The sequence below is a fragment of the Heterocephalus glaber genome, unplaced genomic scaffold, assembly GCF_053883595.1.
Source record: "Heterocephalus glaber isolate CG9 unplaced genomic scaffold, H.glaber_assembly_v1.0 deba00000331, whole genome shotgun sequence".
In the NCBI taxonomy this organism is placed as follows: Eukaryota; Metazoa; Chordata; class Mammalia; order Rodentia; family Bathyergidae; genus Heterocephalus; species Heterocephalus glaber.
The window spans coordinates 32,332,750-32,344,892 of NW_028258142.1; the positions used below are offsets into that span (position 1 = coordinate 32,332,750).

A 12,143-nucleotide genomic window follows, 5' to 3' on the forward strand; every position below is an offset into this window, starting at 1 on the left:
GGATCGAACTCAGGTCCTTGTGCTTGCGAGGCGGGCGACAGAACCACTGAGCTAAATCCCTGGCTTTTTATTTTTTATTTGTTTTGGTACCGGGGATTGAACTCGGGTGCTTGTGCTTGCGCAGCAGGTGGCGAAACCACTGAGCTAAATCCCTGGCCTCTGGCCTTTTTTTTTTTTGAGACAAGTTCTCATTGTGTATTTCAGGATGGGCTTGAACTCACTTTGTAGCCCAGGCTGGCCTTGAACTCATAGAGACCCTCCTGCCTCAGGCTCCCAAGTGCTCATTTGAGATATGAACTCTGTTGTGAAAAAGTTGGTGAAAATTCTTACCTGCTAGTCCCAGGTGGTAAATTTTCAGCATTTGTATTAGTTACTTTTCTCTCATTGATGAGACAAAACACCTGACACCCAAAATTAGAGGGGAAGGGGTTTATTTGACTCACAGTTTGTAGAGCTTTCAGTCCATAATTGGCTGGCTCCAAGGCAGGGTGGCAGAGGGGCAACAGTTCATGATGGAGAAAGGCAGCAAAAGCAACAAGAGAACTTAACAGCGTCTTTCTGCTCCTTTTATCTTATTCAGACTACCAGGATTAGGGCAGTGCCAAACCAATCACTCACATGTAGTGGTTTAGTAATCACACATCCTTGATAGTAGCCTCACACATCCTAGATTCACCCACGTATGATCGCATGAGGCTTTGGGGGGACATCTAGACCCAAACCATAATAGCATTTATTTCTCAAAAAGCCATCCATTTGGAGGTGAATACTAAGTCCTGCTGGCTGTTCTTTTCCATCATGGTCATTTATCACATTTTTAATGTGTGTAAAGCCTCTCTATTTCACTAGTCCGTAATCTTCAGGGTCAGGATTAGGTCTGAAACAAAGTGCTTAGAGAGTTGCTAAGTATTTGTTGTTTTGTGGTACTGGCGATTAAACCCAGGGCCTCACACTGAGTTGTATCCCCAGCCCTTTTTTATTTCCTATTTTGAGAAAGGGTCTTACTAAGGGCCCCAGACTGGACTTGAATTTGTAATCTTCCTGCCTCAGCCTCCTAAAGTGCTGGATTCACAATCCTCTTGGGGGGAGAATTATTCTGCCTACCACATGGAATAATTTTAGATTTACCGGAGAGGTGCATTGGATTGCTATATACAGTATCCTTTCTTTGATGTTAATATCTTACATGACAGAAGCATAATTATCAAAATGAGAAAACTGACATTGGTAAAATACCCTTAGCTAAACTCCAGACTTCATTTGGATTTCATCAGTCTTCCCACTATTGCTTTTTGGTGATTTCCATATCCATCCAGGATACCTCATTGCATATAGTAAAAGGGTTTCATGGCTTTCCTGTTGGTGTTTCTACACTAACTAAATACTGATACGGTCAAGTCAGGCAAAGGTATCATGGGACATTTTTTTTCTTGACACAGGGTCTCGCTGTGTAATTCTGTTACAGTTGAGTGGGCCAGAAATAGTCCAGGTTCTTGTGTTGGACAAGGAAAGAATTGCCAAGCACACACCTCACAGTATGTAGCAGGTTTATTGAAGAGCCCAAGACAGCAGCAAGAATAGGCAGAAGGGTGAAGGCAGGGGCAGGGGGAGGAAGGAAAAAGGGGCAAAGGGAGAAATGGCAAAGGGAAAAAAAGGGCCTCAATAATTCAGTATTCCTTGGGGCAGGGATTTAGCTCAGTGGTTCCGCCGCCTGCCTCACAAGTGCAAGGTCCCCGAGTTCGATCCCTGGTACCAAAAAAAAAAAATTTTAGGCTTTCAGTATTTATACTGATCAGACAGCACTGATCCAAGGTGCCTCTCTCTCTGGGTTAACAATCTGCTTGACCCTCTAAATTTAAGCTTGGATAATCATTAGGGTGATTCTAAATTTAAAACTGGGTAATCATTAGGGTGGTGTAGCATTTACAGTTGAACAAAGGGAGTGACTCAGCTCTTTTGTTTCTAACTGTATTAGTTCAGGCTTACCTTGAACTCTCTGGCCTTGAACTCACTATATAGCCCAGGCTGGCCTCAAATTCATGGTGGTCCTCCTGCCTCAGCCTCTCCAGTACTGAGATTACAGGCGTGCACCACCATGCCTGGTTTATCAAGATACTTCTGCAGGCAGCATTAAAAGTTGGTGACAAAACACCAAGTTATCCAAGCATTCCAACACAGTCTTCCTATATTGTTAAAACCATTCCTCATCTTACCCTCTGTTTTGTAACGTTTCTCTAACAATATTATGCGATTTGCCTAGGAATGATGGCAAGATCCTCTTAATTTCAAGTCATCTGTTGTGGTGTGGCTCTTAAGTGTCCCCCAAAGGCCTTATGTTAGAGGCATGGTCCCCAGCCTATGGTGCCATTGGGAGGTGGAGGAACCTTCTGGAGTTGGGCCTAGTAGAAGAAAGTGAGGTCATTGGGGGCATGTCTTCAAAGGGGATATTGGGGCTTACCCCCTTCCTCTTTCTCTTTGCTTCCTGTCTGCCATGAGGTGAACTCCCTCCTCTGCTGTGTGGTCCTTCATGTTACACTGTGGCATCACAGGCCCAAAACAATGGGGCCAGGTGACCATGGAGTGAAACCTCTGAAACCATGATAAAAAATAAGTCCTTTCTCCAAGTTCTTTATCTCAGGTATTTTGTACCAGCATAAGAAAGCTAACTAACTCACTGTGGTAAACTACAAAAGAAAGGGGATGTAAAACTTCACTAATAGGATCACTGTTGCTTCAGGACTATGCCAATTCTGAAGAAAGGCTCATAACTGTTGCTCTGGTAATTTGGGGGAAGTAGAGTGTGTGCCAGACAAAATTACAAAACACTTAAGATTCTGAATTTGATGCCTGTTTCTCTCTTTGCTATGACTTTAAAATAAAATTATACATGAAATTATTCATTGTAGAAAAGTTAGAAAACAGATAGGAACATTAATTTTAATCACACATGATCTCTTTACCTTAAATTGTATATTGTTAATATCCTTTTAATCTCTTTTCCCCCAGGCACACACACATAAGTATTATAAATATAGTTAATTTATAAAAATTAGATAATAGTTTTCATACTTTTTTGTTTTTGAGGGAGGATCTCACTATGTAGTTCAGTCTGGACTTGAACTCACTATGTAGCTGAGGCTGGCCTCGAACTCAGGTACTCTTCCTGCCTCAGCCTCCCAAGTGCTGAGATTACAGGTGTGTGCTAGCATGCCCAGCTATTTACACTCTTTCCATTTAATATATCATGGAACATTTTATTTATTTATTTTTATTAGTACATGTTTGCCATGCATAATGATCACATTATGGGGCATGGAGACATTTTTAAATAAATATGAATCCATGGCATTCCTTACAATGGCTGCATAGTAGTGCTTGCCTCTTTTTAGCTAGGGCCCCAGGTAACCTGTATTTTACAAGGGTTTCCTGCCCTAATTCTGCAATCTCAGTGAATATACTGGTGATTGATACTGGAAAAAATATTTAATATTTATATTGGACTTTTAGAGGACATCAACATGTATCGACTATATTATGGAAATAATTGTGATACTTTTTCACAGGTCTATTTGAAGACATAAAACAACAGTTCATAGCAAGTAGAAAATACCTCACAATGTGAATGATTATTACTGTAATATCAGCAATCATATCTCTATCTCTATCTCTATCTATCTCTATCTCTATCTATCTCTATCTCTATCTATCTATCTATCTTGCAAGCACAAGATCCTGAGTTCGATCCCCGGTACCAAAAAAAAAAACACCTCACAAAAACCCCATAAATTTCATATTGATTTTCTTTCCTGTGGGAACTGTCCTGACAATAACGCAGGCAGGTCTAGCCTTTCCAGCTGCCTCCATCAAAATTTATTGTCCTGCTAGGCATGGTGGCAACATACCTGTAAAGCCAGCCATCTGCGAGTCTGAGGCTAGAGGAGGGTAAATTGGAGCCCAGCTTGGGCAATTCAGCGACTTGGTGAAACCTTGTATCGAAATAAAAAATAAAAAAAGGTTCAGCATGAGGAAGCAGCAAAAAGAAAGAAAAAAGAAGTAAGTCAGGAAAGAAAGTGAGAAAAAGGGCAGGGGATATAGCTCAGTGCAAAGGCCCTAGGATTGAACCTAGGGTACTGCATTGATAAAAGAAAAGAAAAAAAAATCCACCTGGGCGTGGTGGTGAACACCCGCAATTCCAGCAATTCCAGCGCTCTGGGAGGCTGAGGCAGGAGGCAAATTCGAGGCCAGCCTAGGCAGTTTAGCAAGATCCTATTTTGGCGGTAGAAGGGATTGAACCCAGGGCCTTCGCACTGAACGACATTCTCAGCTCTTTATCGTCATCGTCGTCATTCTTTTTTTTTTTTTTTTTGGTACCGGGGATCAAACTCAGGTCCTTGTGCTTGTGAGGCAGGCGGCGGAACCACTGAGCTAAATCCCCAGCCGTCATCATTATTTTTAATTTCGAGTCCGTGCTAAATAGCCCAGGCTGGGGTTGCACTTGCGGTCCTCCTGCCTAAACCTCCCAGAATGCTAGGTTTACAGGCGGATTTATTTCTCATTTCTTCAGAGCCCCAGAAGGAATTGTTTGACAATGGGATGGGTTATTCATCTGGAATTAACAGGGACCTTAAATTATAGCACCAGTACAGGTGGTAAAGGTAAGCCGCCCTAGGAAGCACTGGGAGGTCAGAGATTTGAGGCTTCGGGATTTTGCCACTTGGCTCCGCGGTTGCTTGGGAGACGCTAGGTGGGTGGGGAAACCAGCAACGCCGTGAGGACTCCGTTTCCCAGAAGCCTGCGCGCCTCGAGCGCCCCGGGTCCGCCCGCTGGCGCGCGCCTGGCAGTTCAGTCCCTATCCGCGGTCTCTGCTGCTTCCTTCTTCTCTCCCCGCCTCTCGGCCTCCTCACCTACTCTGCCGGAGCTGGAGCGGAGCCGGAGCCGCAGAGACGTGGAAACATGGAGGCCTAGCCGGCTTGCGCCACCCCGGTCTGCGACGCGACCGCGCTCCCCTAACGCCCTCTGCCCGCCGCCCGCCTGCAGTGCGTGGGGCTGGACGCGGAGCCCCCGCAGGCTGAGACAGGTGGGCAGCTCCGTCTGCGCGGGGAGGAGACCCTTCTCCGGACGGGACTGGGCCAACCGTGGGGCTGCGCTGAGCCGCGGGAGCGGCCCCTGTGCCTCACCCGGGCGGGCCCTGGGTTGTGTTAAAACCCGAGCGTGAGGGGTAACTCGGGCCGGGTCCCGGCTGGGAGTTGGGGGACACCGACGGACACGTCGATGCTTCCGGAGATGGAGGATGTTGGTCTGACAAATGGGCGTGTGATGGGTAGAGTGAGCAATAGTGCGTGTGTTCGCATTTGTTTGACATACACATTTTTTAAATTGAGATATAATTCAGGTGCCATAAAACTCACCGTTTAAAAGTACAATTAAAGTACAATGTAGTTGCTTTTAGTGTATTCACATGGTCGCGCAGCCTTATCCCTGATTCCAGAACGTTTTTGTCACCCGCAAGTGGCCCGTACCCATTAGCAGTCATTCCTCATTCCCCCTCCCGCACACCCTGCGACTGTCAGGGTGCCTGAGCAGTTGGATTGAGCTAAAGGGTGGATATTTGTGAACTGGTGGCAGTAGTGGGGTGATAGAACCGATCAAGTACTGAGAAGGGTTAGAGAAGTGAGGGCATGGTTGTCATAAGGCCAGCAAAGGAGATGTCGGGGAAAGACTGTCGGTAAATGGAGTGGGCTCCTTGAAAGAGAAAGCGCAGCGTGGAAGAGGATCCTGTGGGTGGAAGGAGCTGGGCTGGAAGACAGGAAGGGTGGAGGTGGTGGAGAGGAGTGTAAACTGCCCAGAGGAACGCAGGTTCTTGGGCTGATGAGTTGAGGGCTCAACAGAGGCTTTGGAGGTGGAAGGGAAGAAAATCTGTAGAAATAGGAACTTCCATGTGCTAAGCAAGTACTCTACCATTGAGCTGCACTCCCAGACTCTGAAAGGCCTGCTTCTGTTGAGAAAGTCTTTCACCCTCAACTCCAGATGGCAGAGTTAAAGCCTCACAGGTTGGCAGAGATGATCCCATGGGTCTCCAGAATTTGTCGGAACAGCCGACCCACTGATCCTGTCAACCTCCACTCTGACAGTGAATCATTTATGCCTGAGAAGCCCTTGTCTTGACCTTATCATAAAATCAGTATGTCTCAATAATTTTGAATCATCTCAAGGGAATTATTAGCTTTTAAATAAAAAGTATATAAACAAGTGGTTAGGGAGCACATCAAAAGTATTTAAATAATAAGTCCTAGCCAAGAAGATATAATCTGGTACTGTCTTCCCTTGGGTCAAAGAGTATCTACTACCAGAACAAAGGGCTGGGTCCCAAAAGTGGATTAAAGTTTTTAATCTTCTACAGACTGAAAAAAAAAAAGAAAATAATTGATGAAATTATCAGTTCCAAGTGGATTAAGCCAGATAACTGAGGTAATGTAATGTTAATACAAAGGAAATTAGTTATTAAGTTTATGCTGTAATGACATGTATATTGTTATTGTAGGTCAAGTTATTTTAAAATTTTTGTGCCTTTTAAATATAGAAAAGTTCAAACAGGAACTGCGAATATAGCTAAATGATAAAATACCTGTCTAGCATGTCTGAGGCCCTGAGTTCAATCTCCAGCAGTTAAAAAAAAAAAAAAAGCCACAGTGAAATTATATAATGTACTCCCATGTACATATTACCCAGGTCCAACAATGATTAAGTCATGGGAGTTCAGTTTTATCTATATCCCTATCCATTCCTAAAACTACATTCTCCCTCCCCCTTTTTTCATACTGGGAATTGAACCCAGGGCTTTTACACTGAGCTACATCCCCTGCCTTTTTTTCATTTTTTATTTTTGAAGCAGGGTGTCTCTAAATTGAGTTTGTGCTCCTGCCTCAGCTTTTCATACTTCTGGGATTACAGCCATGTGTCACCATGCCTGACTCCCAGTTATTTTGAAGCAAATCATATGCATACTATTTTATCTGTAAATATTTTAGTATAAATTTGTAGGAGATTGATCACTCTCTTTTAATATGCCCATAATACCATTTTCACACCTATACAATTAAAAGTAGGATCTTAATATCAATATATAGAAGGATTTTTTTTTTGAGACAAGGTCTTGATATGTAGCTTAGGCTGGCCTTGAACTCACTGTGTAGCCCAGGCTGGCCTCAAACTTGTAGCAATCCTCCTGCCTCAGACTCCTGAGTGCTGGGACTGCAGGCATGTGCCACCACATCTGGCTAGGATTTATTTTTTAAATATGATACCCATTTGATACATGTTTAGCTTTGAAAAATATAATGTGTTTCTTCATTTTTTCAGTAGATCCTAATATCCTATTCATTTTTTGTATTAATATGCTACATTCCCTGAAGACAAATTTGAAACATTGTCAACATTAACTGGCTTTTTAATGAATGGAGTTTTGCAATGGAAGGAGAAAAATATACTGCAAAATGCACAAATAATTCTTATAGTGCTCTAAATATTTGGGCAATTGTATTGTGGTTTTCTCCTCTAGATAATTTCACATACTGTTAGAAGTCCTTTGTGTGTGTGTGTGTGTGTGTGTGTGTATACTAATTTTCCATGACTGTCATAACACATTAATACAGATTTAGTGGTTTAAAACAACACAGATTACTTTATACACCTGTGAAAGTCCAAAATGTTAAAATCAGTACATCAGCAAGGCTGTGTTCCTTTCTGAAGGATTCTTGGGGAGAATTAATTTCCTTGCTTCTTTCATTTTCTAGAGGCTGCCACTTTCCTTGGTTTATGGCCTCCTTTCCCCATCTTCAAAGCTACAGTGATCCTTGTCTCTGATTTTTCTTCTATTCTCACTTCTCTGACCACAGCTGGGGAAAGAGATCTGCTGTTAAGGACCTGTGAGATTGGATCAGACCTACTTGAATAATCCAGGATAATTTAATCACTCTCACAAAGTCGCTTTGCAAGTAACATGATCACAGGTTCCCAGGATTAAAGATGTGGACATCTTCGAAGCCATCATTCTGCCAACCCATTATGTTTTAGAATATTTTGCTGAGGCTTAAGAAAGCAGGTGATTCCTTTTTCTGCCATAAATACATTGAGAGTGCTTTTACTTGAGATTGGAGATAATGGTTAGAGAGGACTGTTACATTTTTCTTTTCAGTAACTGTGGGAAATAGCTGTGATACAGTGTCGGTTTTTGTAAAATGAGACCTTTTAAAGAGATTAAATATAAAAGTGATATAACACTTTGTAAAGTTTTTCTGTATTTCATTTTGGCCTCTTTTTTCATCTTCATGTTTTAAAAATGCTTTATACATATAATATGTATGTAATGCCAAACTGACACTCGGAGGCAATGACAGTTACAGTGTAGATGGGGAATGGATGGGGACTCTTTGCCCCATGAGGATATAAATAGAGGCATCCCTAATTCAGTAGGAAGAGTATATTCTTAGATTGAGAGAACATTTTTCAGGCAGAATAAACTGCTGTGAGATTTGGACTTGAAGAGCTTTCTCTATTCTTTTGTGACTCAGCTGGACATGGTTGAGTGCTATAGGCCTGACAAGCAGAGTGACAGGATGACCGCTGCTCCTCTCTCCTTCCTGAAACAGAAATTAGTCTTAGAGATGGAAGGGAGTCCCAGATGTCCTTTACTTTCCTGCTTCCTGGTGCAGTTCCACTTTCCTGCTTAGCTGTGGAACTCTTGACTGTCCCTGGTGTGAAGGGCATGGCTGTGTTGTGTTTAGTGCATCCCTTATCAGGAAGTGTGATGGGAATTACTGAATATCTGTTCTTGCCTTTAAACTTATTTTCCCTAGAAAAAGTTTTAGCAGATTGTGATGCTTTTTTTTTTTTTTGGTATTGGGGATCGAACTTGGAACCTTGCGCTTGCAAGGCAGGTGGCAGCACTGGGCAGTGAACTCAGTCCCTTCACACTGAGCTGTAGCTCTACTTTCCCAGGTCTTTTTTCTTCATTTTTTCAGATTTTTTTTTGGCACTGGGGATCGAACTCGGGTCATTGCGCTTTTGAGGCAGGCTGTGGAACCACTGAGCTAAATCCCCAGCCCCATTTTTTCAGTTTTGATACTGGGTCTTACTAAGTTGATAGGTTGCTCAGGCTGAGGTCAGACTTGTGACTTTCCTGCCTCAGTTTCCCAGAGTGCCAGGATTAGCTGAGTTTAATGCTTTCAATTTAATTCTTTGTTTGAAAGTAGTTTGTACATTGTCCTCACATTACTTATTTCTTTTTTTGAGGGGGGGAACAGTTTGAGACAGGGTGTCACTATGTAGCTCAGACTGGTCTTGAATTCACTATGTATGTAGTTCATGCTGGCCTTGAACTTACTATGTAGCCCAACCTGACCTAGAACCTTGAGGTGATCCTCCTGCCTTAGCCTCCTGAGTGCTGGGATTACAAGTATGTGCTACCATGCCCAGCTCTTGATGTCTAATTTTTGTCACATTCTTTAAAAATTGTGGACACCAGACGTGATTGTAACTCTTCAATAGGGACACTGAAGGAATTATCTTTTAAAATCTTTTCTATGTGTAATATGACTGTTCATATATTTCTTTTGGGGGTAAGTTTGTCATGAATTTTGATAATGCTTCCTTTAGAATATCTCATGCAGTCCTCTATCTTTTTCTTAGAATATGCTCAAAGCCTCCTTATCAGTTAGGATTAGTTCTGACTATAACAGAGACTTGAACAATAATAGCTTCAGCATGTTATATTAGGTTGTTACTCATGTGAAAGAAGCCCAGAAGCAGATAGTTGAAGGTTGATATGGTAGCTAGTCTTATGAGGGACTCAGCAGTTTCCTACTCTCTTATCCCTAGGTTATAAGCATTTCTTTCTTTCTTCTTCTTCTTTTTTTTTTTTTTTGTACAGGGGCTCGAACTCAGGCAGCACCACTGAGCTAAATCCCTGGCTAGGCATTTATTTCTGAATCTAGAATCCTTGTTAGAATTCTAGCTAAAATTCCCACATTCCAAGCAGCAGGAGGAGAAAGGAATAAAGAAGTAACCATCTATTTATAAGGAGTCTCAGATGTATCTTTTAGCTGGACAGGAATGTGTCTGGCCAGAAATCCAAGTGCTGTTACTGAACATGCTGAGTTTGAGGCACTGTTGGGACACTGGAGGGGAGGACTGGATATTGGGTTGGCAATTCATTTTTTCTGCCATACTTCATGATTAGTTTTTCTGTCTGTAGACTCCAGACTAACTATACTTCCTAAACTCTAGGTTCTAATCTCAGTTCTGTCATTCGTTTGCTTTGGCATGTTACTTAGCCATTTTGAACTTCAGTTTACTCATCTGTCAAAAGTGACTAATATTTACTTTATATGTTTGTTAGAAAATTAAATAAAAATACCTTTTATCTACCTAAAAATACACACATTATAAAGAGTATTTTGCTTCTTTTCCTTCAATTTTCTGGTCTTGAATATCTGAATGGATGGCATGACAGGAGGAGTTGGAAGTGGATGGGGAAGGATATATATATACATCCAGTTCATTGTTGGGCATGCTGAGTTTGAGGCACTGTTGGGACACTAGATGATGCAGTCAGATAATTGCATCAGCCCTCACAAGACAGTACTGGATTGGACAGTTATTTTGAGTTCATCATTAGGTGTGGATAGAGTCATGAAGTCTTAGGATGTATGTGATTGTATGGCTGCAATGTGCAGAGTAAGAAGACATGCTCTTAAGTCCTTATGTCCTTAACATCAGCTTATGTTCAGGCCTTTTAGGCCTCCACTTTTATTCGTTCCTGGCACCAGCCATACTGAACTTCCCTCTTATCCTTCAGGCCTTAACTTTTGTGGTATGAGCTTTTCCTGAGTCTTTGCTGTGGTTTGGATCTTAAATGTCCCCAAAGACCCTTGTGTTAAAGGTTTGGTCCCCTGGGTGGTGCTGTTGTGAGTGGTGGAATCTTGGAGAGGTGAGGCTTGTGGGAGATCCTTAGGTGACGGGGGCCTCCCCTGTAGGGCACGATAGGACCCTGACTCCTTCCTCTCTGCACTCCCTGGTGCTCGATGTGAGCAGTCTGCTCTTGCTACCATGTGCTGCCTCTCCAGAGGCTCAAAGCAACAGGACCAATTTGTCATGATTTGAAACCACTAAAAGTGTGAACCAAAATAAACTTCTTTTCTTTATAAGTTAATTATCTAAGATTTCATTATAGTGATGCAAAGCTGGTAAACAGTCTCAGATAGTTGTATTATTATTATTGTTCTTATTATTTTGGTTTTTTGAGACAGGGTCTCCCTGTACACTGTACTTTTTTAGTGCTAGCCACATATTGGGCACTGAGAAATATTTGTTGAATATTGACAGACTCCTTTGTGTTTACATAACTATAATGTGATAGTCTAGGTACTGCTTGTTTGGATTTTTAAACCTTTTAGTGTTTTGGTATTTGTACATTGAGTTGTTTATATGAATCAGTGATTGTGAAATATACAGCACATTCTCTCCAATTTATTTGAAAGTTTTTTTTTTTTTTACTTAAAGAAATTCTTAGGTACAGATAGTCTTTGTTTAATGACCTACCTGTTTAATGACTGGACTCAATGACCTGCTGCTTGGACTTATGATCTGTCTTTTTTTTTTGGTACAGTTCTGTACTTCTTGTTTATAGAGCCTCAGTTTCTTTTTTGGTACAATATACCTTGTTTATATAGTACTGTAATTTTTGCTGATTGTACTGTGGTTTTATGTTCTGTTATACAGTACTGTACTGCGTGTAAAAATTATGCAAATAAAAACGAAGTAATCAAGATAGAGTTTCCTTTGACTATTTCTTTGTTCTGAATATATATATATACATATATATGTATATATGTATATATATATATATATATTTTTAGACAGGGTCTTGCTCTGTAATTCAGGCTGGCCTTGAACTCACTATGTTGCCCAGGCTGGCCTTGAACTTGTGGCAATCCTCCTGTCTCAGCCTCCTGAGTGCTAGGATTATAGGTGTGTGCCACCATGCCCGGCTTGTTCTGAATATTGTAATGTACATATTATGTACAATTCTTCATTTAGCAATCAATATTCCTAATGACCTAATCTCAGGAATAAAACTTGGTTGT

General features: G+C 41.7%; 1 protein-coding gene and 1 long non-coding RNA gene across 11 annotated transcripts in view; one reads left to right on the plus strand and one right to left on the minus strand.

Moving 5' to 3' along the window:
* Positions 1–1,530: 1,530 nt before the first annotated feature.
* On the minus strand, positions 1,531–4,781 carry LOC110344002 (uncharacterized). Of its 2 annotated transcripts, none has more exons than XR_002386270.2 (4): positions 4,624–4,781; positions 3,903–3,986; positions 2,459–2,589; positions 1,531–1,746 (listed from the first exon to the last, which is right to left on the minus strand). It is a non-coding gene; the product is annotated as an uncharacterized LOC110344002 (long non-coding RNA). The 2 variants fall into 2 exon arrangements; XR_015442092.1 differs by having other exon boundaries at positions 4,165–4,781.
* A 16-nt stretch (positions 4,782–4,797) lies between these two features.
* Positions 4,798–12,143, plus strand: part of Dym (dymeclin) — a 424,183-nt gene continuing 416,837 nt past the window's right edge. For 5 of the 9 annotated variants that reach the window (XM_087189093.1, XM_021236606.2, XM_013075940.3 and 2 more), the window contains exon 1: positions 4,799–5,077. The gene's annotated coding sequence lies outside the window, so the exon portion shown is untranslated. Of the gene's footprint in view, positions 5,078–12,143 lie in introns of all 9 variants that reach the window. The other 4 variants (XM_087189121.1, XM_087189113.1, XM_021236605.2 and 1 more) reach the window with 3 other exon arrangements.